At 36.1% G+C, this 27,547-nt stretch overlaps 2 protein-coding genes across 2 annotated transcripts in view; one reads left to right on the plus strand and one right to left on the minus strand.

Annotated features, from left to right (window-relative positions):
• The window catches only part of LOC134533780 (uncharacterized), a 185,343-nt gene that overhangs the window by 48,110 nt on the left and 109,686 nt on the right, over positions 1-27,547 (plus strand). The window lies entirely within an intron of this gene.
• The window catches only part of LOC134533779 (uncharacterized), a 115,083-nt gene that overhangs the window by 28,309 nt on the left and 59,227 nt on the right, over positions 1-27,547 (minus strand). Inside the window, exon 3 of the mRNA XM_063371429.1 lies at positions 13,609-13,797. The gene's annotated coding sequence lies outside the window, so the exon portion shown is untranslated. The remainder of the gene's footprint in view (positions 1-13,608; positions 13,798-27,547) is intronic.

Raw genomic sequence — 27,547 nt, forward strand, 5'->3', positions numbered from 1 at the left:
TTTTTACCCCTTAGTGATAAACCAATTAACTAGAACAATTAGTAAATTTATTTAACTACACCTCTTCACCATAATTTTCCGAAAACCCTTTGACGTTGAATGCTTATAGTGCCTAATCGCATTTAACCACTTTTCACCCATAATGGTTCTTAATCATGTTTCAATACAAAATTTAAATAAAAGGTGTAGCACGTTTTATTAATTTAACAATTTTTAAGAAAACATGTTTTTTAAAGTGTTTTAATTAATAACATGTTATGGCATATTAGTAAAACTTTCAGAAATGTTTTTTTTATTTAATTGTTCTCTTCCTTTCCGTTTTGAAAAGGGTTCCTCCTTGCAACACCCTCCCTCCAAACTTCTCCCTACCCCTTTTACCGAGCAGTATGCGCCATTTTTGGTGACAATAAAGCATCTTGTTACATACAACTGAGCAACAACAGTGATCGCGCTCCAGTTTCTAGGAAACTGTATAATCAACCTACCACCTTTTCATATCTCTCATGTAAGCTCAAAGGCCCTAGACTGGAAGTCACGCAATGAAATTCGATCGTTAAGTTTCTGATAGCTTGTTAGTTCATGATTGCAGAATTGATGAGATCCTGTGAATGGCTTTATTGAGTATGTACACGCACGCAAACACAGACCATCACTAAAATTTCTGGGGTAGAAAGGAACAAAATGTATTTTTAAGGTATTGGTAAGTTTTCAGAATTTTCCTTTGCGCATTATTATTATTATTATTATTATTATTATTATTTAATAACATTTATCAATATATCGTTTTTTTTTTTTAAGAAATCTTTTCGCCTTACGTACAGGATCACTAAGAAGTTCAATGTTCCTAAATTGTTAATTTAGAAGGGGAAAATAATCAATCCAAACAAATTTCAGGAAAATCACTTCTAGTGTGCGTATTTCCCGATTTCCGGAAGATGCGCCATCAGAAATTAAAGCCAAGTGTATGTAATCAGTGGAATGTGTTAATCCGAGCTTCCACTGAAAATGTCATGTGTTCGATTCCAAGGCAACGAAATCCAGAAGTGACGCGAAATTGAATTCATAATTTTACAAGAGGCTGCTGAACGTATACGCGATGGCCACAATGGTTGAGCGCTGAACTACGTAGCGCAGTTGGATGCACGCGGGCTTGATGCGAGAGTACTGGGTTCAAGTCACGGTTGTAAATTAGTTTTGTTTTAAATTAGTGCAACCCTGTCAAAGAGTCAATAAACGTAGAATATAGATCGTAATGTAAGCTTCATCAAAATTAAATATTTTTTTATTTAAAAAAGGGTCAAATCGATTGTTTCAAGCAAAGGCGATTCTGATTCGATTACCGACGAGGTCGAACACGAGTTTTTTTTGGCAAGTAAGAAACGTAGCAGTCGTTGCCGTGAGCTGGTAATCGAGTTATTCCCGTTTCCCGCAACAAATCCACTCAGTTCATGATCCATTAGCGACGTATTTAATGATCCTGTGGTCGATGTCAAATCAAGCTCAATCCATTTCGGCAAAAGCTCTGTATCACGCATCCAAGTTGATACCTTGATCCTGATGGCATGATCCTATATACATTGATACTGTGGTACAGTATGCTTTATGTGTTAATTTGGTACATAGAAAGGTCCTGACAGAATCTTGTAATATAACAAGTTGATGCTGATCGTATTTTGAATACAAATGAGAAAAATATCCACATGACCTGACATATTTTGTTTTTATTGCGATATTCCAGTTTCTGTGTGGCCAAGATCTTTCGACGTCCTAAATTAAAACAGCAAGAATCAATTACCGCAGGATCAGTGTACGTAGGATCATGCCATCAGGATTAAGGGATAAACTTGGATACGTGATACGAAACGATTACCTGGAAAGGGTATTTCACACTTCTGTAGCTTAGAACCATCCAATTGAATTGTTACTTTACTACCGTATGGTGTTGAGAGCTGTTACACAAGTTCCAACGATGAAATGATAGAGTCATTGCTTGAAGACGCTAGAAGGAATGACTTCACTCCCAATCACTGCCTCCCACGCATGGGCTCTCTGTAATAATTAGTATTTATTTTTACGCGCAATAAAAACCGAAGTTATAATAACTAAAAGCAATAATAACTTGCAGGTACTTTAAAAGACATTACGTGTCCTTCATGTAACATAAAAGGTGCCGTCACGCCTTAATTGTGACTTTACCCACCTTATTGTCATTCAATCATACTAATTCCCCTATAATTGGCAGAAAGAGTTTTCGCATTATAGATAAGTATGAACCAGCTTCTCCACGAATCAAAAGTAAAAAAAAAATAAACTTCTTTGATTGAGAGAGAGTTTAACTATTTCACTCCCATCTAACTATTGGATAATTACGTCCATCACTAGTAAAAACCTAAGATTCATTCACTCCGAATCAGTCACCCGAATAACCAGCATTAGTAAATCTTTTGATTTTCCCCCCCTCCTAGTTAAGAGTAAAAGATGGGTTATAACTGACGTGCTAAACAAACAAGTCTCAGAAAAAAACATTCTTTATTTTTTGACGTGACAACGTCTAATAAATTGATGAACGCCGGCTGCACGCACGAAAAAGTGTCCCGTTGCGCACATTGTTCCGTTACGCTGTGTCCCGTTACGTTCATTGTAGGTACATTTGCGCCGCATCTATCTCTCTTCCACTCGACTGTTTATAAAGTGAAGTGAGAAGTTAATGTGGTTTTCATTGCTTATTACAACAACAATTTCGGCTATAAAGGTTAATTATTCTTGCATTTTAAAAATCTGATTACTAGTATAATTTAAAGTATTTATTCTTTTATTATTAAAATAAAAATGATTCAATTTTATTCATAAAGTATGCAATCATTTCATTAATGTTTTGTTATGACGTTGTCACGTTAAATTATCGTCCGTAAACTGACTTTACAGACAACCAATTTTTTTGGTATGGCAGGTTTTTTCGCACGTCTAGGTGATCGTAACTAAAATGAGAGGTGGGTTAGTTTAGGTCAACAACATTTATAATACTATAATATCATAATATACATCTATGAATTCTAACAATATTGTTTTTTTTTTTTTTTTTTTTCATTCCGACCACGAAGTCGCCTGAGTGAACTTGCGAACTTCGGATACGTCCGGAGGTTTTCGGGCCTCCGTCCCGGTGTCCGCCGCCGCGAACTGCCACACGAGGGTGCGACGGATCAGAATTTCGTCGCGGGCCCCGAGAAGCAGGAAGGGCTGCAATTCCTCCCTCTCCCCCTTTCGCCACAACACACTGGCTAAGTCTCCTCAGGACGTTATCTCGCCGTCCAAGGAAGGCGGCAGAGGGCAACTTGGGGGCTCCTTCATCCATCATGCAGACTCGGCGCGCCCGCTGTCAGCGCGGGGTGGGGGAGAGGGTTGAACCACGAAGTGGCGGGTGGGGGGAGGGGGTCTGTCCACCCCCTTATCACCCCCTCTCCACCACCCAACACAAGCCACGTCGTCCGGGCTGGCGGTCGTGCTGGAAGATAGAGAGAGACGCGCGGTATAAGACAACACACTAATATGGCTTGTCTAAACTTTCTATAGCAGTTCGGGGATTACTCTGTCATTGTGCCCTCCCGCCCCTACTCCTCTTGCAACAGCCAGAGGGGATGGAAGATCAGTGGGTTTATGGAGGAGGGGGGTGGCGGGGTGGCTTCGTGGACGGACAGCGGCGAGCTGCGGTTCCTGCGCTGGCGGAACAACCACCCAACCGCCGCAACTCACAACATTCCCAAACGCATCTCATCAGCGCCGATCATTTCATTCCAAGTTCATGAAGTTCTCGGTGTCTATTGTTATATGCTGATCACGTTAAAAGAGTCCTTGATTTCTCACATGTTACGTTTCGTAGCTTACACAAAATAACATTAACATTTACTCCCCAGACATTTTTAGTAATTATTTATTTTTTTTAAATTTTAACGTACCATCTCGTATAATTTGATCGTTTCGTTTTCAATTGGCTTCCAAGCAAGAAAAAGGTACAATAGCCAATCCTACAAAGTTACAATTCCTGAAACGGATATATGTGACACGTAACCCTCCCACAATCTAGAGTTTTAGTTTTTAAATATAAGTTTTCTTTATTTTTTTCGGTATGTCTATAAATTCTTAGATTTATATGCTTTCAGTACTACAAAGTTTTGAAGCATATTTGCAAGCACTGAAGTTAATTGAAGGCTTATTGGATAAGCATTGAATTTTGAAAATGCAAAGTTATTTAAAAAAAAATGACAAAACAAATTCAATACATAATAGTAACAAAATAATTTAAAGTAAATATAATAAAACAATTGATTTAGTTCTCACTGTATTAAAATAAGAAAATAATTGTCATAATAGCTAAAAGAATAAAGAAAAATAACTAAAGTTTGTTAATATTATCTTAAAACTGCTTGCCTTAAGACTTAATGAATGAACTGAAGCAAGGATTTAAGGTAGACATTAAAATTGAAAATTAAAGTGTAAAATTTAGATAGGAAAGTCAAAATATAGCTTCGATGTTGATATATCTCGATACTCTCTAAACTGTTTGAAAATATTGGTTTACAACGTACTGGCCCGCTGTTTCCCGAACTGAACGTAGTTAAAAACTGGACTTCACAACATATATTGGCAGTGTTTATTTCGCTTGTGTTTGCACGGAACATCTCTCATATAGTATAGTCTATGAATTTGGTGATTTATGTTGGAGTCGTTCTGGTTAGCAATTTTTGTGGAAAAAACCGAAGATGTATAAAGGATAATATTTTAACTGACTTTAATAACTTAAAAGTAACACGCAGGGAAGAATCTTTAAAATTTCACTGTGAAATGATATTAACAATACCTTAGTGTTATGGAAAGTAAGAAACTTTGCACATACCCAATCCCTGTTTTTTTTTATCACAAGGGAGACACCTCTGGCGTCACTCTCATTATTGCAAGAAATTAATAATACTCATATGAAGATTTTTACATCTAAGGGCAGGTGTAGCCACGCCCAAAATATCTTTTATTTCAAAAATTTTTCTGAACTAGCATTTCGTCGAAAACGCGATCATATGAGACTGGGCCATACAGAATTAACAACCATGGGCATTAGGAAAGGAATATTTCATGGTAGAAAGTAACCTGCCCATCATTTTCCTGGAGTGGTTGTAAGGCAACCATGAAGCAAATCAGGCTGTATGGATCGAGAGATGAACTAGAGTCCCCTCACTTCTGAAATAGTGCTCGTGGTTCTTGGAGGTGATGATAAATGTGGAGCTGATATCTAACGTGAGAGTTGGAGATCGTATTTCATACCAACATCTGTTCTGATTCTTCAGTCATCCAGACGTATATATTTTAATTTTACCCGGATTTGGTATAATTTCACATATTATTTCACATGAATGAGGCGAAAAAGAAAAATTTGTTAACATAGGTACAATTTTTGCAATAGCATCTATTGGTTTATTAGGTTTTGTAGTTTGAGCTCATCATAGATTTACAGTAGGAATAGATACTTCACTTCAGAAACTATAGTTATTGCTGTACCAACAGAAATCAAAGTATTTAGTTGATTAGCAACAATATACGGATCCAAATTAATATTCAGTCCATTATGTATATGAGCTATAGGGTTTGTAGCTCTACTCACTTTCGGAGATTTAACAGAAATTTAATTATCTAATTCATGTATTAATATTACTCTACATGATACTTGCTGTGTAGAAGCCCATTTACTTTATGTGTAATCTGTGTAAAGAATGGGCATGGGGAAACTTGCCTATCTAAGCACTCCGAGAAAACCATCCGACTAGTAGCATCTTCAGCCACGTTACAGGCTAAAGACCTGGATCTTAAACTGACGAGTTTCAATCCGCCTTCTTGAGAAAATAAATGTTATTGAAGGAACCTGAACTTTGTACTAACTATCCTCCAAGAATATTAAAATGTACCTGAGTTATATATGTGAATTACTTATGTGGGCCAGTTATAAATATCTCTTGCTAGCCACCATTTTTTAAGAAACATTAGTTTCCACTTGGAACTTCCACATTCTTGTGTGTACATGTAAGTCGCCTGAGTTAAATTAATTATAGTGACAACCATCATGTGTGTTTGAGCGAGGTACTACGCGACTGTTCCTGCAACAATTGCAACTACAGTAAAAAAAATAGTCCAGGATGCTCTGTATACAGATAATTATATTTATGGTGCGTAAGATTTCTTACGTCTATCTTCCCACCTATAACAGAATTGTTTTGTCGTCTATCTGCTCATTTTTGTAATTTCGTATCGTAATGGCCGCTCTGTGCAAAATGAAACCTGTTGGAAACAAATGTTCTGGGAAGCAAGGTAAATGTAATTGGAGAATAATTTATTTGAAGTAAATTAAATCATAGATTACTATTTTTTGTCAAAAAACATTTGTTAGCTGTTACCGACAGTTTTTCTTTTATAATTCGATTTTTCTTAACTTTTTTTTGTTACCCGATTTACAATCCGGACATTAAAGAAATCTTGGGATGTGTTAAATTAAGCATTTATCTTCCGTAGATGTTGCTGTTTAGTTGAATGTTGAACTACGTAATGTTGTCGGACACATCAGTTTTGACGAATATCATTTATATGTAATGGTCTTTCGATTCTAAGAATCATATTAAAATGTACTATTAAGAATTAAAACGTATATAATTAGTATGGTAATAATTTAATTGAAACAAGCTTAAACCTTTTTATGTTTTTTACAGCGCGGCTAGTTGACAGGGTATTAAATACTGTAAAAAAAAATACTTAAGTCACTGTGCCTCACTTGCGCCATGTTTGAACTTTAGAACTTTCTTTTTATCATATTTTTTTAGTATTTTTTTAAATTTTTTATAAACATCTTAATTTATGTTATCTAGGAATTTCTTACAGGGAGTATTCTACAAATAAGACATACATTTAAAATATACGTTTTAATTATAAATCAGTTTTGTTTGGCTAGAGAAGTCTTGTTCTTTGACTTTAACATATATATATTTATGTTAATCAATAGGCCTTTATGCATATCACTAGAAATAAACAAACAAAATATTTTGAAGCATTTTGTTTTTGAATTTCTACTTATTTATGGGTGTTATGAAAAAATGATGAGAGTAAATTTTTACGATGCGCGCGCCACAAATAACGAAATTTTTGCAGGATGAAAAAAAGGGCTACATACAAAGAAAGACTACATACAAATAAAAATGATACGTCTTATAAATATTATGTTTTAGTGATTGATATTTAATACTGGTCCATATAAATAAAAACATTAATTTTTTTGTGAGTGTTAGTGATAACAATTGTGTTTGTAAATTTTTTAAAGTGTATTTTTATTATTTCTTTATGTTTCCATATGTGATTTTTACTAGCATTATTATATATAAATTCATATATTATTTTTTAATAAATAATTAAAATTAATAAATTAGAATAAACTTTCAGCATATTTATTATTTTCGTTCTTAATTAAAATTTATCTTTATTATTTAACTAGTTTAAAAATTATTTTATGCACATGTTTACCTATATTAGTTTCGAATGCAGAGTATTTATTTAATTTTTTTATTTTATTTTATTGAATTTATACTTTACCTACGGTTTTTTTTTCAGTCCAGTCTATTTTATTATTTTATTTCTAATAATTATTTGCCTGCAAAATTAATGTGGGTGTGTTTTTACCACGCCAAGTAAGTATCAACTTCTAACGCGCGTACACGCACGGAGCGTGAACGCGAGTTGAGCGGTTTCGACGCCCCGTGGGGAGGGGGTTGGTGCTTTGGCGGCGTATCGCAAGAATGTCACGTCGCGATGTCTTATCCCCGGGAATGCCCTTCCTCCCCCCCCCCCTCCACTCCTTGTACCCGCCGCGAGCCGCAGACCCCGAGGGGGTGGGTCCCCGGCTCGGACAGTCGCTAATTAAACCGGGGGGACCGCGGCAGGGGGGGGGGAGGAGGGGAGGCGGCCAGTGACGCGGCCACAATCGCAGATCACGCCGTGTACAAATACGGCGAGGTTCCCCCCTCCCCACCCCACCCTCAACATCCCTCGCCGCTCCGGAAAGCGGTTCACCTGGCGCGGCCGACGACGTGCAGCCGATAGGTCAGCGGGGGAAGGATGGGTGGGGGAGGGGGTGGAAGCAGGCATTGTGACGTCACCGCCCCCTGAGTAAGATCTCAGCGGCGGTCAGCGGAGCCGAGCGCCGTCAAAGAGGGAGCGGGTGCGGTGAGACAGGCCCCAGACGGCTGTTTGAGGGGGTGCTGTACAAAATCAGCTTTGCTTATATGACTCATGAATTTCATGATTTTAAATAAATTCCAAACATAACGATATATTAATTGCCTATAAAAGGATTCATCAACCTAACAAGTCCTTGTTTAACATTTTTTTAGGAACATAAAGTAATTATTATGTCAATTCTGGCACGTATTTCAGAGCATGAAATCGTTCGCATGTAACCTGTGTTGTAATCTCATTATGTTTTTTAGTAAATCAGTCGAAAGTCAATTTATTTTTTTTTCAAAATGATAGGAAACTGAAGAGTTTTCTCCGCAAGTTATATACGAACGGTTAGTTCACAACTGAAAATCACATAATTTTAATGCTTGCAATGCATGCCACGGCTGACACATTGCATTTTATATTCATATAAACCGTTAAATAAATACTTGTTTGGTTTATAGGACCTTTTATTGACAATTCAATATGGTCATACATTAAATTTACTTAAAATCATGACCAATAGCACGTAATCATAGAAACAGATTATTATAGTCCCGCGCATAGACTTAATATGTAAAGTCTGTGATATGTAACTTGTCTCAAATCTGACGCAAAACTGCAGACAACCCCCCGTGATCGTCAGTGTTTGTAAAAAAAAATCATATTGTGTTGCGGAAGCGACATGTGTTAAATGGGTTTACTAGTAATACCTTTGAGAACTGCCAAATTTTACGCCATGCACGAGAGACAGTCTAAAACTTTAACCGAATTATTGTGTTCTGTGCAACAGGTCATTATTGGCTTACGATTTGAGTAAGAATTGTTAAATTCACACGATGTCAACAAAGCCATGTGTTTTTTTATTACTTATGATTCGCCAGTAGAAATATGTTTCATTGGAATTTTTAAAATTTAAGAATTAATTTGACACACATTTATAATACATTAGAAATGGAACAACAAACATTAACTGTATTGGAACTCGTACATTCAAAGCGCAACGAGATTTTCTCCTCCACAGCTTTGTCTGCGCGGTCCATAATAAAATGTTGTATGTTTTTTAATTAATTATAGATATAAAATAAATCAATAATTCACCACATATAAATAAAAAAGTATTAACATAAATAAAATTTTAGGACATATTAGGTGTACCTTTGAAAAATACAATACACTTTTTTTTAATATATGTGTAAAGTGTGTTCTACATAATAAAGGCATGAACAAGCATTTATAACATAATTATAAAGTTAATATTAGTTTTAATAATTTATATGGGTTCAAAATTAAGAATGAGATCAATATAAATATTTTTCCTTATCTTCTTTTAAGTAAAAAAAAAATCTTTGCAGAGAAACTCTTGTAGTGTTTTATAAAGTTTTCTTTAACCACACAAGGGCAGTAACATAGTACATCTATTAAAAAAGTAATGCCATTTTGTCTTTCTACCCATGTTACTTCTACATCTTGCAGTAATGGTTGGTATTATCAAAAATTGTTTTAGATAAAATTTTTGGATTAAAATTATAAGATTTACAAAAAACAGAACAGATTTGATAGTGTACCTACTACGGGAGTTACGATTTTCTTTTAATTCTTATCATTTTTCCAAACCTTTGCATCAATGGTTCATCTGATCAAAAATTGTTTTAGAGAAAAGTTTTAGATAAATATTATAAGATTTACTAAATATCCAAATGAATTCGATGGTTTGCCAACGAAGGGAGTTATGATTTATTTTTTTGTCCTCTAACTCTTGTTTATTCTTCCCCTGGCAGTAACGGTTGGTCGTATAAAAATATATTTAAGACAAAAGTTCAAGGTAGCAATTTAAGGTTTTACAATAAAACAGAACGGGTTTAAAAGTGTACGTGGTACTTAAATTATTATTACTTTTTATTTATACCCGTTTATTTTTTCAACCCCCTACAGCAATGGTTTGTCTTATCAAATTTTTTTTTTTCAAACACCAAGCGTCCTCGCTGGTCAAGGATTTTGAAAACGCTTCGTTTGCGCCCTTAACCACGACTGGAAGGTAAGTGATACTTTTCGGCGCTTCAACCAATTTATATCCTGGCGGGACCATTGGCAAGAACTCTTGTAGCATGTTGTTTAGAGTCCTGTTGAGGTACGTTCCACTTGCCAAATTACAGTTTATTCGTATGACTTTCACAGGCAATACGTCCACGTCACGCATAGATTCGTATGTTTTTATTGCATCGTACACCTTTGGTTCGAATCTTAGCATCGTACCTGTGGTCACAGTTTTCGTAAAGTCGACATTTTCAATGCATGTTAGAATTTTTTTTTGGGTGTTTGGATTTCCACGCATTTGAAAGTCTACATCGGGTGGTAAATTTTACTTGAAGTTTTGTAAGAGCCAAGAGGTAAACTGTACATATTGAGCAGTTCCGTCACTTATTAGGAAACATATCTTGCCGTTATCATCATCGATATTCGGTACGGCATCATACATTTGACAATCTGCGAGTCCAATAATACACCATTCACAATCTAAATCCAGAGGCGGGAAATGGACTGCCCGCAGTTCCGAAGTGCGACCTGTCAACATGCTATCGACATGACTGACTTATTTTCGTAAGTGTACAGTATTTTAATTTTTAAAAAAATAATTTTTTTAAATTTGAAATTTGAAGGCACAAGTGATCGCAGTTTATTTGGTTAGGCCACTGTTCGGTTTCGTAATTGTAGCACAATGTAGTCCGGTCCAGGTACCTTTAAGTTCTGGTGGAGGTCTCAAATAACCGTAACTTTTGTTGTAATCAGCCTTTTTTTCCAGACTTTATGTATGCTTCCCAGTGCGTGTCATGACTTGTCGACACATATAAATTAATAATGGCACACTCAGAGTCTTTTGTTTGCTAGGTAATTTACCTCGCATAAAACCTCCTCTGAAAATGTAGTATTTTCAGTTAGGATCTTGAGAGTTGCCTGATAATATATAGAGGTTGCCTCGTTACTGGCTTTATAACAGTTTTCGCCTCCCGAAATGCAAACTCTATTGCAAGTAGGCAACCTATGTTCGGTGTTGAAACTAACAGCTACCGCCACCTTTTCTTGATATGTGGTGTCGAATTGTATATATACGTAGATACTAATAATGCAGCCAGTCCTTCTTCCATCTTCTGTACATCTCGCATATGTCACTGGATTTCCCATCGCCATAGGGAAAGTCCTCATGAGGTACAGTGTGGAATACGTTTACAATTTCTGATGAGAAAACATCTTAGCTATCGGTACACGGCACTTGGTAGGAGTTATTTCGTGAAAATGGAACAGAGGTCGATGAAGGAAATGTTTCACAAAGTTGGCGAACCCACGTATAGCAATTTATAGTCATTTTCGTAAACATTAGGAGACATGCCAAACGTATTGGTGTACCAAATGAAACTTTATTATAGTGAAACTATCCTGAAAAATTTTTGGTAAATGAAAATAGCCATATCAAAAAGTAATTAAAAGCTTTTAAATGCCTAATAATTTGTCATTAGCATTAGTTAATGTCAAGGGTTGTAGTTCATATCTCGTTACTGGAAATGTATTTACTGTTTAATAATATTATAAAATTTTAATATTTTATAGTTGAATTAGCTCAATAATCTAAAATTTTATTTGTGGAAAGTCTTTAGAGGTAATTCAAGCAAAAACAAATATGAAACATATACTTAGTGTTACAATGTGTTTTCTAATTTTTCGGATTAATATTTTAGAAATGCCATATAAGTTTAACTTTTAACGTGTACGGAAACTTTATAGTATTAACGGTGCAGTGAATTTAAAGAAGATGGGCATTGCTTGAATAAATTTATTTGTTGAAAATCAGGTTCTAAGTCGGAGTTTTATCGGAGATGTTTCTAATAAATTGTTCGTGCTGCTAGTTGATATCTACGTTTGATGGTCGCAAGCATTGTTTACGATTCTGGCAGCGAATTCTAGCGGTGGGAGCAGATAGTATATGTATGATTCACATCCAGGAATTTTGTAATTTGAAAAGCTACTATTTTTAAGTGAAACTGCTTTGCTGAGGGGGCTACAATTTTTTGAGATTAAGACAATTTCCGATCGCTTGAGATGAATAGTTAGGTACGTGGTGGGGGAACCTGTAGAGAAGGCGACGGAACTCCCACGCATGATCTAGCGGTCGATTGGGTGTACCATTGGGAGGGGGGATATATACGTAGCGTATCATGCTGTATGCTAGTTGTAACAGCCGGAAGTGGAGACGTACAGGTATAAATGACACAGCAGTTATGCTACGAAGTTCTCGTAACGCTGCTTGTGTTTGTCTACTCCTCAGCTTTCTTCATGGCTCACGATTGACGCTATCATATTTATTTTATTTAATTTTGGTTATGTGACTAACATACATGAGGAATTGTTAAAAAAATTGTTGTTTTGGCCTCTTTGTAACTTTTCCTTTTCAAATGTGACTTTTTTGATATCAAGCGAGTCGTAGGCCCTTTATATTGTATTTTCATGTACATAAATTTCTTTATAACTAATTAAAAATTTTAGTTGTTAAAATTGAGCTCCATCGGGGCAAAGGGTATCGTGACTGTCATATAATTAATCGAAATGTTTTTGCCAAGTAATAAAGTTATTTTCACTTTTATAATTGGAGTTTTTTTTTACAGCACGTAGGGTAAATTAAGGAAATGACGTCATCAGAGAGCAACGAAATGAGAGAATGAATTAGATGGTTTAGACAGCTAGTTTTATTGCAGGTTCTTCGGTGCTATGTTTGTTACAGTTGTGAAACTTAGTTGTGTACTTTATTAGTTATGAAATTACTTGCCGAGAACAGAGATGGAAGCAGCGGCCGGCGTTCGTTGGCCTTTTTGCGTTATGGCACACTTGTATTTGGACACTAGCATACTTGATCATACGCATACTTCCGCAATGGGACACTTGCACCCAGTGCGTTCCTGTTTCAAATATTTGTGGCCCTACAAATATCCTTCACCTCAATCTGTGAAGTTTCATTTATAACGCGCAAGTTGGCCACGGACCCAATTTTTTTAATGATCACGCTAAGCATTATTTCAAAGAATTATACGTTAAATTTCTTTTCCTAGTTTCGTATTATAAGTGTATTTACCACGTGAGAAAACATGAGATTGTTCGTTATCGAGGTTAGATGTTACACATCACTGACGATTACTGAAAATCTTGCTCACTTGTTTCCTTTATTCAGGGTTAGTTTCTCCCGTGTGCCCATGTAGTCATGTTCGGAATTTAAAAAACAATATGACATTGCTGAGATACCATTAAGGAAACTAGTTTAAATGTACATTAACATCTTCTCTCAGGAGCCTGATGCATGCCCTTAAGATGTCTTACTGCTTGAAGTTCTTCATCTCGTCCCTCACTGGCAGGGCGCTTCTCTTCAGCATCTGCAGCCGCCACAGCTGCTCCAACTGCAGCTTCTGGTGCAGCGACTGCAGTTAGTGCAGTGTGCGGCTCTTCATTCAGATGTTTTCAGCTTGAACAGCCAGTAAGCTGCCTTGTCCTGTTCTGCTCGATAACCACCTGCAAGAAATCACTCACAAAACTGTAAGAAATAATACATGTGTTTTTGAAAATTATTCATTTAACATGTAATTTTTAATAATAATGTTATACTGAAACAGAAGATAATGTAAAAATATCAAACATTCAAAATCATCCTTTTAAAGGCGTCAATGCGTTTATTATTTAAACGAATTTCAAAAATGTCACTGCATGAATCACACTTTAAATATAACAGCTTGAACATACATCGGAATATCTGAAATTTTTGAACACACGTATAAAAATTTTAAGTTCTATTAAAACAGATCCCACCGAATTATTTAAGTATTTTTATACATTTTATAGTATACAAAAAGGCACACACCTCTTATTGGACACGATTTGGGCCCCATTCTCTTAATTCTAGTTCATCCGATGTGAAATACCACTGTCAAGGCGCGTAAGATGCGCCCGAACAGGAGGCACCTTTATTTAGTAAGTATGTTGTGTGGTTTCTATGTATGTATTTAGTTTTTATGAACAGCAAACACGGTCTTGTAGCTAAAGTGACGCTTGAAATGCATGACACGCGTCTTTTATGTAGCTAAGTGCTTCTCAGTGTTAGCACTGCCACCTGCCACTTCACTTCTATGGCGCAGCTGAAGTCAACTGTAGTGCCAGGGGTTTGGAGAATGAACACAAGATCATGCACGGATATGAATATCGTAAGCCGATCCCAAAATAACGTCCCCTGATAAAATTATGTTCATAAATAAAAAAAAAATTTCGAAACTTATTGGACCGTTAAAGTATTTAAATTTGGCAAGCTATGGCAGTGGGATGTGCCAAACTGCCCTATAAAAGTGTAAAATATTACATTTATTTAAGTACATTTTTATTTAAATGTTCTATGTTTGAGTTTCAGACAAAGCCTTCAACAGCAGCTGAAGCCCCCAACAAGAAGAAGTGTAGGGGCAAATTCCCCACTGAGTGGGAAATTAGGGGCTTTTAATGATTAAATATTTGGGGGCAATATCCCTAACGAGTGGGAGTTTGGGAACTTCTAATGTGTGGAAATTTAAGGGGTCAGAGGTTCTGAGGGCCAAGTACCCAAAAATCGAAACAAGTATCATATGAAAACCCATTTACTCATTGGTTGTGCTTGTAAAAAACTTATCATCTGCGCAATACAACAGATTAAATAGTGGGCTCAGCATCCCATCTACATTAAACAATTTAGCGAACTAGTGATTCCTGAGCCATATATTTTGTTTAACATAATAAATATCCCATGTTTAGTAGCCTCTGAAAGCGAAAAATTCCTTCACAAATAATTACAACCTATGCATGCCCGCTTATCTTTGATGTCATGCGTGTAGTCGTAGAAGTAGGGGCGTTCCTCCGACTGTGAATATTTCTCTATCCCACCTCCTATTCGTTCAAAATGTCGTGGAAAATGTTTTGAATGAGCTGCGTCAATATTTTATATTATTTTAATGAGAATTAACATAGCAGTAAATATACTGCGTTCAGTGTTCCACCTATCATTATACAGTAGCTCTAATTTATATGGTTTATTAATTTTACCAGGCTTTATATCACATATACTTAGTTCAAAGCAGTGCTATAATCAATTGAGACAGAAAAATTGTTTTACTAAACCACATTAATTTTTTTATTTCTTGGGAGGCTGCTCTTTAAAGTAACATTATGTTAATATTAAGATCTTCTTTAGAGATAAAATCCGAAGGAAATGATCGCTTGATTAATATATTTTTAACCGAAAATGAATTTTAACTCCTACACCAACGAGGCTTCTCTGAGATCCTTCTCTCACACTGGTTCTCAGCTTCTCTTCTCATATACAGCCTAACTGATCACTGCGGTGCCATGAACGAGAACGGGATGTAAGCTCGTGAAAAATATTGGATTATTTTATTGGAGGATGACACTGATATTTTGAACGATGTATGCCTGACCTGGTATTAGGCCGTTTCCTAAAAGCGCGAGAGCCGTGAAAATTTAAAATAATTTAAAACAAAAAATGGAATTATTTCTTACATGCTTCACCACGTTTTGGCGGGCATGTGCGCCCTTTAAACGAAGCTGATTCCTTGTCAAAACTGGTTTCGGACTTTCCTTCCTCCGCTGTCTCGCCGTGCATGGCCATCTGACTTAACCATCGTTATTCATCTTTATTCCTGCAGCCACCAAAGTAATCTCACCACCGAGAACGTAAGGGCAATGTGATCAAACCTTGTCGCAGGTGGTGTACCCGGCTGGCCGGTGTGTGCACGAGTGTGAGCGTGGTTGAGAGGCTGGGAGAAAGGGGCCGCGCGTGTGTGTGTGTATGAGGGTTAGGGGAGAAGTATGTGTGTGTGTGAGAGAGTGTAGGAGTGGTAGAAGAGGGTTATGTGTCTAAGGGCGAGAGGAAGGAGGAAGCAGGGAGAGAGGGTTGTGTGTATGTGTGTGTGTGTGTGTGTGTGTGCGCGCGCGGTTCGTGCTAAGGAATACACCGGGAGCCGCCGAGAATTATCGATCCATTAGTCTTGTTCTTGTAAGTCAGGGGGCAGTAGTGACGGCTAACGAGCAGTGGCCCAACCCTTTCACTACCCCCCACCCCTTCCCGGCCGACCACCCCTACCCCTACCGGCGTGACCTACCGCCCCTCCGGCGCTCCGGCTGCCGTCTTCGCCTCCCCACCCCTCCTTTCGGCCGCGCGACGCCGGCCGTCTTGCCCGCCCCGCGTCAGGTCTGCGAGGAGACGCCTTCAACCCCCTATCCATCCCCCCCACCTGCCATTAAATACTAATTCATTTCCTCGCCGTATTTTAAATATTGAAAACGTTCCGTCCCCATTCCCCTCCCTCCGCTCTGAGCGACCACAAGGAAAACCTCCTGAAGTGTCTTTCTTTCCAGTCAACTCTTCCCCGACCTCTCAAAAATTTTTTGTTTAAGTTTTTTTTTTCAAACTCCCCTCCCCCCCCCCCCTTCACCCTCCTCCACCAACTGGCCCCTTTTCTGTTTCGCGACGACAAGTGAGACGGCGCCGGCCTTCCTGGATTTTCATAATTTACCCTCCGGAGACCCGCGGCGACTCACGCGACACAAATATTGAAGCGCTCATTTTCGACGAGGCGTGTGAATACGTATCGGGCGGAAGAAACCAACAAGGACGATGAAATAATTATGCGCTCGGGTCTTTTCCACGCGGGGAAGGGTGGTTTCCCCGCTCCAGCGCAGCTCGTTTTGCAACTGTGTAAGATTCCTCGCTGACAGCCTTGAGAGTTTCAAAACTCTCTATAACCAAGCGCGTACGCAGAAGTTCAGCATGAGGGTGGGGGGAGGGGATAGAACCACTTTTCCCGCTGTTTGCTTCCGAATTATTTCCTTTTGCTGGTAGAAATATAGATTTTTTTTTTTTTTTTTTTAGAATTTGTGGTGGTGGAGAAGTTGGATAAATCCTTATCTCCCTTCTGCGTAGCCTTTAATATTTATTAATTTTTTACGTGTCCTACTAAGAATGTCTTTAAATACTACATACACGCCGCGTTAACCATTCAAGACGCTAGAACGCACACGTTATTTTTTAATTATATTTTGTTAGTAATTAATTTGAATACTGTAACATATTTTCTGGGTATGTTCATTCTATATTTTTACTGATATGCAATATTAACCTCAGAATTTAAAATTTGTGTATAAATAAATAATAAATATTATATTATTTTAGTTCTCCCTCTTATAGTGAGAATATAGAAGGTAGGTAGCATTTGCCAGCATGCCAGAAAGAAGATCTGAGTTCAATTATTTCCGAGAGAATTAGCGTATGTTATACAACAATCTAATATGTTTCCTTCACATGTTTCTTGAATACTATAATCAACAACCATAAAGCGAACGAAAATCAATAAAACATTTATTTTTGGTTTTTCCGTAAATTATAAATATCGTTACGAACGCGAGAGACAACAACGTGATGAGCGGCAGGTTCGGAGCTGGTTGGCGGCCCCGCACGGCCACTGACGTCACGCGCCGTCCACTGACGTAAGGCATGCCACGCGTGCCTGCCCGGATTACAAGGGTTCTCGCTACCCACCCCTTCACCAGCGCCCCCCGCGAAACGACTAAACTCGAGCTATTATCACCTTTTAGCGGCCTGGAAATTCCGAGCTTACAAAACCCACGGCAAGCATTGGCGTGAATAAGCGTCGCTGTTCTGGGTGTTTCGGGCGTCGGGTCCGCCCGGGATGACGCTATACGTCACAGCCACTCTCGTCCCTTCGAGAAGGGCACCACGGGTATATAAGCGACGACGCCGGCCTCCGCGAGAGTTCCGAGGGTTTGGGGTGTTCTGAAAGTAGCGGAGAGAGTCTCCCCCCTCGGGGAGTGATGCTGGCGATACCCGTGCGATCAGAGAGAGGTGAAGAGGGCAAGTGACCCTTGCTGAGCGAACCGGACCTATCGGGAGGAGATACATGCGAGAAGGCCTGGCGAGCCAGTCGAGTGCGACGAGCGATAGTTGGGGACTGTGCTGCGGTGCATGTGTGGGTGAGTGTGCGAAGGAAGCGGGCAGAGGCGGACAGAAGAGCGAGCCACTGTCGAGCCAAGCTCCAGTGGAAAGTGTTAGTGTTCAATGATCAGTGTAATACTAATTGTTGTAGCAGAAATCTTGAGTGCAGTATTTAAATTTATGGTGAAGACATTAGTATTAAATAAAAATGTACTTATTAATTGGGCTGTCCGTTACGAACTCAGTTTTTCCCCCACAAAAAAATAGTAAAAAAATGTACATTTGATTGTATTTTTAAAAGTTAACTAGATTGCGAAGTGTATTCAATTCTACTTAAAACTATCGAAATATTTAGTTAAATTAGTTTGATAAATTAGATTTTAGTTCACTGTTCCGTTGGTTGGACTAACCATATAAAGATTTTTTAAATGTTAATTATTGTTTACTTTGATAATTTTATGTGAGACATGCATTGCTTCGATTCGATTGTATTTCTCGCTTTTGAGCATATTTACCTAATTATTTTGTAGATACACCAATTTTTTTGTATTACAATAAATTTCTTCTATTTCCTCCAAACTTACAAAGTTGCTTCATATGTTTTAAATATCTTATTTGCAGAGACGTCTACGTTATCTAATATGTAGTGCTAATATCAAGTTTAAATATTCTAAATAGACGCTATTTTGGATGGTCTGTAGGCCATACATTAATACTTAAAATTTATATAGTAATGCCTCCACGTATGCCTTTATTTATGAGCTCAGTAGGTCACTTAATTATCATGGTTTGGTTCTTGCTAAGTCCACCTTCTTTAATCTTGCTAACGTAACCTTAAAAATGTCTTAATTTATTCAACATAACAGGAAAATTCTGCAAATGTCATAAAATATTTCATTTCTCTTGAGAAAAATTTATTTTGCTATTTCAAAATACTCACTATCTAAAATAGATTTTCCTAATTTCATCTGTCTATCTGTGATTTATTTTAAACTACTTAAGCGACCCACCCCGGCTTTTCATGGATACTATCTACTAATGTGGCTTCATTTATATTTAATTAGTAAGTAGGTACTTATAAGTAGCATATGAAATGATATAAAAAATATATTTGTTAACTAAATTAAATGCCTAAGTTAACTTATATGCTTAACTAGACCATGAATAATATTCATCGGTTGAAAAAGATTTGTAATTCACTAATAATTTCTTTAAAAAATGTAATGATAACAAATGGTTACGGTGAGTCATCCATACAAGATAGACATATGCTTACCGCCGGCTTTAAAAGGCCTACATTTCTGTAGTACAATGATTTTATGTAGACTGTCAGTCACGTATAAGTCAGTGAAAACCATGTAAGCGCGCTAAAAATGTCATTCCACGACTTGATTGCCAAAAATCGAGCTCTCTCTACTATCTTCAAATTTAATATGAATGATTTATACACATAAAACTTCTGTAAAAATTCCTTAATAATGGTGAAACCGCATTCAAATCCTGTGTTTTGTTTAGAAGAAGAAAGCGAACAATCAGACAAACGCGGATAGTAATTTATTTTATACTATTTCAAGAAGATTAATAAATCGTAATATGTGTAAGTATATTATGAACTTGACCTTTAACTCTTGTATTATAACTATAAACTTAAATTATTCTTAAATAATAATATTGTGATGACATACTATTAAAAACCGAACTTTGCTTTAGACGTAGATCTATTCAATGTCGCAAATATTATTAGGTTAAATTATTGCAGGAAATTTAGTTATGTAAGTACTTCGAAATCAAAATGTTTTGAGTTATTTTCATAATAACTTGACAATATTACTTTTTTTTTTGTAGAATACGTGTATTGATGACATGCCTACAAACCTTCCATTTACACTCCAACACGTACTCACGTACAATGTCATTTCATAAGTGTATTCGACTCGGTAATTGAGCTGAAAAGCCGTGATAATAAGCATGCGAGCTATTCACCGAGTCTCTAAAGTTCCCCTACGGCGAAGGATAAAGCAACATTCGTATTTTCCCCTGAGAGACATAATTTCTGACTTTTTCTGCAACAAAATTGGTCTATTGGTTAAAAATCTGTCGTAAAAATTTTTTTTGTCTGTATAGTCGGTTTACGGACGATAGTTTAACGTGACAACGTCATAACAAAACACTGATGAAATGATTGTATATGTTTATGAATAAAAGTGAATCATTTTTATTTTAACGATAAAATAATAATTAATTGAAGTTATACTAGTAATCAGATTTTTAAAATGCAAGAATAATTAAACTTTATTGCCGTAATTGTTGTTGTAATAAGCAATGAAAACCACTTTAACTTTTCACTTCACTTTATAAACAGTCGACGAAACAGTTCACGTGTAGATGACTTGTAATTAATTTTAAAAACTGGCGTTTAGCTATAAAGTTTAAATAAAATTATAAACAAGTTTTCAAATTAATAAAATTGTAATCAAATATCTATCATCAATTATATGAATCACCATAATATTTTAGTTAATTGTAACATAACCTATTATTACTTCACTCGCCGACAGCGTAACGGAACACAGCGTAACGGAAAAATGAGCGTAACGGGACACAGTGTAACGGAAAAATGTGCGTAATGGGACACAGCGTAACGGGAGAATGCGTGTAACGGTGCACAGTGTAACTGAACAATGTGCGTAACGGGACACTTTTTCGTGCGTGCAGCCGGCGTTCATCGATTTATTAGACGTTGTCACGTCAAAAATTGCAATTATTCCGCGTTTTTAGCGAACCGTGTAGTGGCTAGCCTGAAAATGTCGCGCCGCGTCTTTTTTAGCCTCTTCCCGTCTCCACAGGTAACTTCCTCCAACCGTGACATTTCCCGTCCCCTTGTAAATAATCAATTCGCCTCGACGCCTCGACAGTCCCGCACTCTTAAGGTTCAGTTTCTTGTCTCCGGCGCTTTAATCAAGCAGGTACACTTCCCTTGAGGGACGTCCAGACCACCCGACGAGGACAGCCAGCCGGCGCGCGTGACCGTCATCCCATTCCCGTCGACGGAACACGTGGAGGCCGTTTTCTTGCGCCCTCGCGCTGGCTGCGGGCCGGGGAAGGGGTGGTTCGCCCCGGGGGTTGCTGTTGGCGTCACCTCAGAGACGTTCCAGCACTTCTGTGGCCCTGCGGCGTGAACACTCGCGTATCGCTTCTTTTTTTTATTATTATGTGTCACGTCTTAGCTCTTGGCATGCAAAAGGCATTAACAATGCAATATCCGTTGTCATGGTGATTTTCTACAAAAAAAAAACTGAAATTATGATCTTTAACGTCCCCCGAAACTCCCCTTGGGATCGGATTTCCGTAGAATCCGTTCTTAGTGAGCGTCTACATCACAAAATGAGTAACTATGCTAAATTTCAAGTCAATCGGGTGTAAAGTTTCGGAGATCTCGTGATGAGTGAGTGAGTCAGTGAGTGGTATTTCGCTTACTTACAGTACAAAATTACAAATTGTATTGTTGACACGTATGTGCCAAATTCATGTGTATTAATATAAACAGCTTTATTTATAAATAGGTGCAATTGAAGTCGATTCGTGGTTTCAGCTATATTCAATAAATTAAACACCAGTTTTGTTGTAAAATACGACTGATTATTAAAGAAACATTTAAATTTTTTTTTCACAGAAAAACAGTTGATATTTGACACATTAAATACCATACATATACATCACTATTACATAAATTTGAGAACCCGTCATCGCTACCACAGAACAGAATTCGCCAACATGGTGGACCCACGTTTTGTTACATAAACCTTCAAATATATACATACACCCATTCGTGAACAATGGTATGCCAAATGAAAATCTATAGTAGCAAAAATATCCTGGAATTAATATTGTAAATTTAAAAAGTCATAGAAAGGAATCAAAAACTAAAAAAAAAAAATACGTTAATAATCTGGCATTATTATATTTATTGAACACAATATCACGAAAACTTACATTCTGATCCTACAGCGCAGTGACAAAACGTCCGTATACTGGAACAAACTTTTTATTTTTTTGTATAAATGAATACTTCAGAACATAAATTGTGCTTAAAAATGTTTTAAGTATTTAATTGCTTTAATACATTTTAATATATATATATATATATATATATATATATATAGAGAGAGAGAGAGATAAAATATATATTATGGAAACTTATTTACTAAGAAACTTAGTCGTCTTCAATTATAGAGTTATTTTTTTAATCAAGGTCATTGTGCTTATATTATTTTTTTAATATAAGTAAAAAGTAAAGTCTACGAAGTAAGAAATATCCATACCAACAGACTGAGCCACGTATTAAAATGTATTAAAGCAATTAAATACTTAAAACATTTTTAAGCACAATTTATGTTCTGAAGTATTCATTTATACAAAAAAATAAAAAGTTTGTTCCAGTATACGGACGTTTTGTCACTGCGCTGTAGGATCAGAATGTAAGTTTTCGTGATATTGTGTTCAATAAATATAATAATGCCAGATTATTAACGTATTTTTTTTTTTTAGTTTTTGATTCCTTTCTATGACTTTTTAAATTTACAATATTAATTCCAGGATATTTTTGCTACTATAGATTTTCATTTGGCATACCATTGTTCACGAATGGGTGTATGTATATATTTGAAGGTTTATGTAACAAAACGTGGGTCCACCATGTTGGCGAATTCTGTTCTGTGGTAGCGATGACGGGTTCTCAAATGTATGTAATAGTGATGTATATGTATGGTATTTAATGTGTCAAATATCAACTGTTTTTCTGTGAAAAAAAAATTTAAATGTTTCTTTAATAATCAGTCGTATTTTACAACAAAACTGGTGTTTAATTTATTGAATATAGCTGAAACCACGAATCGACTTCAATTGCACCTATTTATAAATAAAGCTGTTTATATTAATACACATGAATTTGGCACATACGTGTCAACAATACAATTTGTAATTTTGTACTGTAAGTTGCACCTCAAGTTGAATCTTAGCTTCGGACAATATTTAATCGATGCAGTAAAACACATTAAAATACGGTATGAAACCTTTACTTTCAACGCCCTTGTGAACGCATTTCATACATATATGTATATATGATTTGGAAGTGCTAACTATGTTACTAATAATCACGTAACTATGAATTTTAATGTTTGTTTTCGTTTGTACGCAATGAGTGAAAAATTTAATCATGGTTTAATAACTTATAGTTTTGAAAATCACAATAGAAGCAAAAATAATTGCATAATTTATATGCAACGTAATCAACATATTTTTTTAAAATTTGTATATCGATTTTTTTAATTATTTAAGTATAAAATTATGTGCTGGTATTAGATCATTAGATTACTATGAGCTAAAGACAAGGTAAATTCGGCAAAACTACAGACTTTGAGAATATGTTACTGACTGTTTATTTGCGGGGTTAAACTTATTAAATTATTTTTTTTTTCTTTTACACTACAAATTCTTCTTTTGAGCACATGTAAGCGATACGCTACTTGATACGAACTGCTTCCAACTTTAATAGCCCTGGCGACTACGCAGAAATGCATGTTTTCTTTCTTTTTTTCCCCCTTCCTCCTTTTCCTGGAATACCATTCCTAGCAACACATCCAAACCGTGCACTGCAAAAAAAAAAAAATGCTGTGACTTTCCCTCAGGTATTCTTCGTTCGCATTCTCTTCTTCCTTAAAATACTTTTTTTTTTTTTTTTTTTTTTTCGGTTCGTTGTTTCAGCCTGTCCCACGACGGTACAGCTACCCAATTGGCTGGCCTGCCGTGCGGGTGGTGGCGAAGCCAGGCGCTAACCAGTGAGGAGTGAATCAAGATACGAGAAGCTCTTCACATAGCTCACCGTGCAATAACGGATCATCTCTAGTACTTTAGTGTAGTTTATTTTTTTGTTCCAAGTGTTTTTTAAGACCCCGGTTGGTGGCCGTGATCTCTGAGATGCTATGATCAGTTGGTAAGGGGCGATTTTCCAATACCAACCTCTGCATAACTCAATTTAAGAGGCCGTGTCAGTAAATGTTTATTTCCAATATTCTGCTCTAGAAGTTCTCTCTTTTAACAGTGAGATTTAGTGGCTTTTTCAACCGAAGGAACTGTAGCCGCAGCGCGTGATAAAGCTACTATACCCTTATCACAGGATTAGTGGGAAGGTTGACAGCTCGAGTTTACTCGACGAAAAATGTATCTGGTTCCTCGACAATCTGAGAGGATGACAATCTGACCGGCGCGGCGGCTCACTAGGAAATTGCGGATGCAGGGATTCAGAATCAAGAAACCTCACTTTAACAAATGTAGTATGAGTCGTATCTAAAACTAAAACTAAAATTTTTAATACTTTAAACTTATCGGAATACAATTAATCTTCAAACATGTGGTAATTATTCTTTATCTGGATGTAATAGTCCGTGAAAAATAATGTTAGTTGACATTAAAAAGTATACGAAATTCATCATGTAACGTTTTAAAAGGATAATAACATAAATGCATATGCTTAGATATTGCATATGCATCACACACAATCTAAATACAATCTCACTTAAGTCAGACTACCTAATTTTTTACAATGCACCATCATACAGTTTAACAGAGGTAGGTGAACCTCTTATCGACGTTGTTTCAAAGAATTTAAATTTACAAATATTACTATTTATCTTAATACGATATGTAGCCTACCTTTATGAATACGAACTTACAAAAAAATTATTGAATTTATCACATTACACTTTAACATTACACAAGACTAAAACACTAACAAAACTTAATTTTATACATTGCTGTAGCATATTAGAAGACGAAATAACTCACAAGACTAACATTAAGAGGGCTGCATTACAAATTTACTTTACAGAGAAGAAAATATCCTTTCAAGATATTTCATTACCTCATTGATTACATAATACTGCCGTTGATGTGATCGTAGATATAAAGTATTTAAAAAATATATTCCATTATGTTTATGTAAATATTTTGAAAACGTTATTGCTTAAAGATGCTCATTATTTAAATAATAACGAATCTTTTACTTTTATGTACTGAACAAACAAAATACTTATAAGTTAATAAGAATAAGCTTAGTTGAGTAACATCTTCAATTTGTATTGAATTCAATGTACATATCGAAAATCATGTACAATGAATGCAACAGATTGAATTCAATAAATATTTGATCTTGTGAAACGGCCATAATATTGATGTAGATTAGGGACCGGAAAAATTCGCGGTTTCGACGGCCTTCAGGATAGACTGCACATTCCCCTGTACACTCGGGCAAATAACGGCAGTTCATTTGCTGCTGACTTGTTAGTCGTCTCAGCTTGTTTGTCTGTGATTCGATCCTTCTTTGGTTGGTGTTTTATAATTGGTTGAGATTCGTCCAGATGAACAGTAAGCCAATAGCAAAATCATCTAAAAGGTATATGTATTTGACTTCTAGCCTATCGCCGAATGAATCCGCGAATTTTTCCGGTCTCTATTAATTATAGATGCTCACATGCATCGTGAGAGTCCGTATAAAGCCTATTACAATTCTATAAGTATACATTAAAATGCTTTTAAAATATACATGTGTAATATAATTAAAACTTGTTTAAGTAAGATCATCACAAAAAAAATGAAAATCCTTCAACAGTAAGTGATGTTTTATAAGATTTTAACAAAACACACTTACAATAAGAGAATACTAATCATACCACATAATTCAACACAAAATATACATTCCAGTAGGCGCTACGTAAAAACAACTTCTATTTTTATGCTGATAACTCTGCATTGTTTTATATATATCATTATTTCTAACTTTTAATATTCTCTACACATTAACTGAAATTACTTATTTACAGAGTCTTAGCTAATGTTGGTCTGTACCACATACAGTACGTACGATATCTCTACGCAAAACACATACAGTTCATTATTAGTAATATCAATTATATTTCATGAACATAATGAAATTAGTATAGGCCCTAGGTTGTTCACTGTTAATTGAGTACTTCTGAAGTATTTTCATTGTGAGTTAACATACATACCAAATGCCATTCTTCCAGTAAAGTTACAAAGAAGACAAGAAGATAATATAAATATGTATGTAGTACCATATTTTAAACCCCTATTAAATGAATAATAACTCAATCTCTATTCTGGACTATTAAGTAATAATTTTTATTAATGTTATTTATAACTTAAATAAAATGACAACTAACAAATTAGTAAAAAAATATAATTACGTGCGATATAGTGTGACATTTGTACTTGGACGGCAAACGAATATAATAAAATGTCTATGACAATGTTAACTTTACTCATTATTATGGAAAGAAACAAAATGGGCAGATAAGCATATTCTACGCTGACATTTAAAAATGCTCAATTTAAAATGAACATTCCAAGAAAATTTATTTTATATCACCACAAAAAATCAAACTGCGGCGTCTTTTTCCCGATGACAAACAAAAAAGTTGTATGGTCGCGAATAATACATTCGTATGGCGTCACATCAGCGGAATATTCCCTTGGCATAAATGTGTGAATTCTGTGGCACTAATGGAGAAGTAAACCTTCGCTCGAACACAAAAACAAATGAACGAACAGCTTTTTTTTTTTTGATAAGATGTGTAATCGGAGACCCCTGGGGTGGTTGAAGAGTGTCAGGTCGGTCGCCAGACCAGATAGTAAAAGCTCAGGGGCTGAGGATAGAAAAGGCATATCTCCAAATTATTAAGTATAAATGTTGTCATGTAATAGTTAAAGACTTGATTACACCCAGGTTTATAAACCCATCATGATCATGAAGACACTGATCGGAAGGTAATGTGCAATACATTTCAATGGCGTTTTCAGTTTTTGCTAAATAATTATAAATATAAGCAAAATTTCAATGTATCTGGACAAATCAAAATATTGATAATATTATTTTCATCACAGAAATAATATATGATATGATAAATAAATTTGAAAAAAGCGGTTATGTTAAATGTATTGTATACTTTCAGTAGGCAAAATTTCCGGCCCCTACCTCTTATAGACTTTGAAAAAAACTGCCTTTTAAAATAACATTGATATAGATAGGAGCGCAAATTTGTGACACGGCCTCTTAAGAGTACCTGGTTGAGCGCTGGTTTGCTTGTATTCCTCTGTAATCGTAAAGATCGCATTGTTTTTATCCTCTGAGGATACCCGTGTAACGTAAGTTCAGACCTCTACATCATTAAAACGTGATGTTAATTTTTTTACTCAAGCTAT

Source organism: Bacillus rossius, chromosome 7 (genome assembly GCF_032445375.1).
Source record: "Bacillus rossius redtenbacheri isolate Brsri chromosome 7, Brsri_v3, whole genome shotgun sequence".
In the NCBI taxonomy this organism is placed as follows: Eukaryota; Metazoa; Arthropoda; class Insecta; order Phasmatodea; family Bacillidae; genus Bacillus; species Bacillus rossius.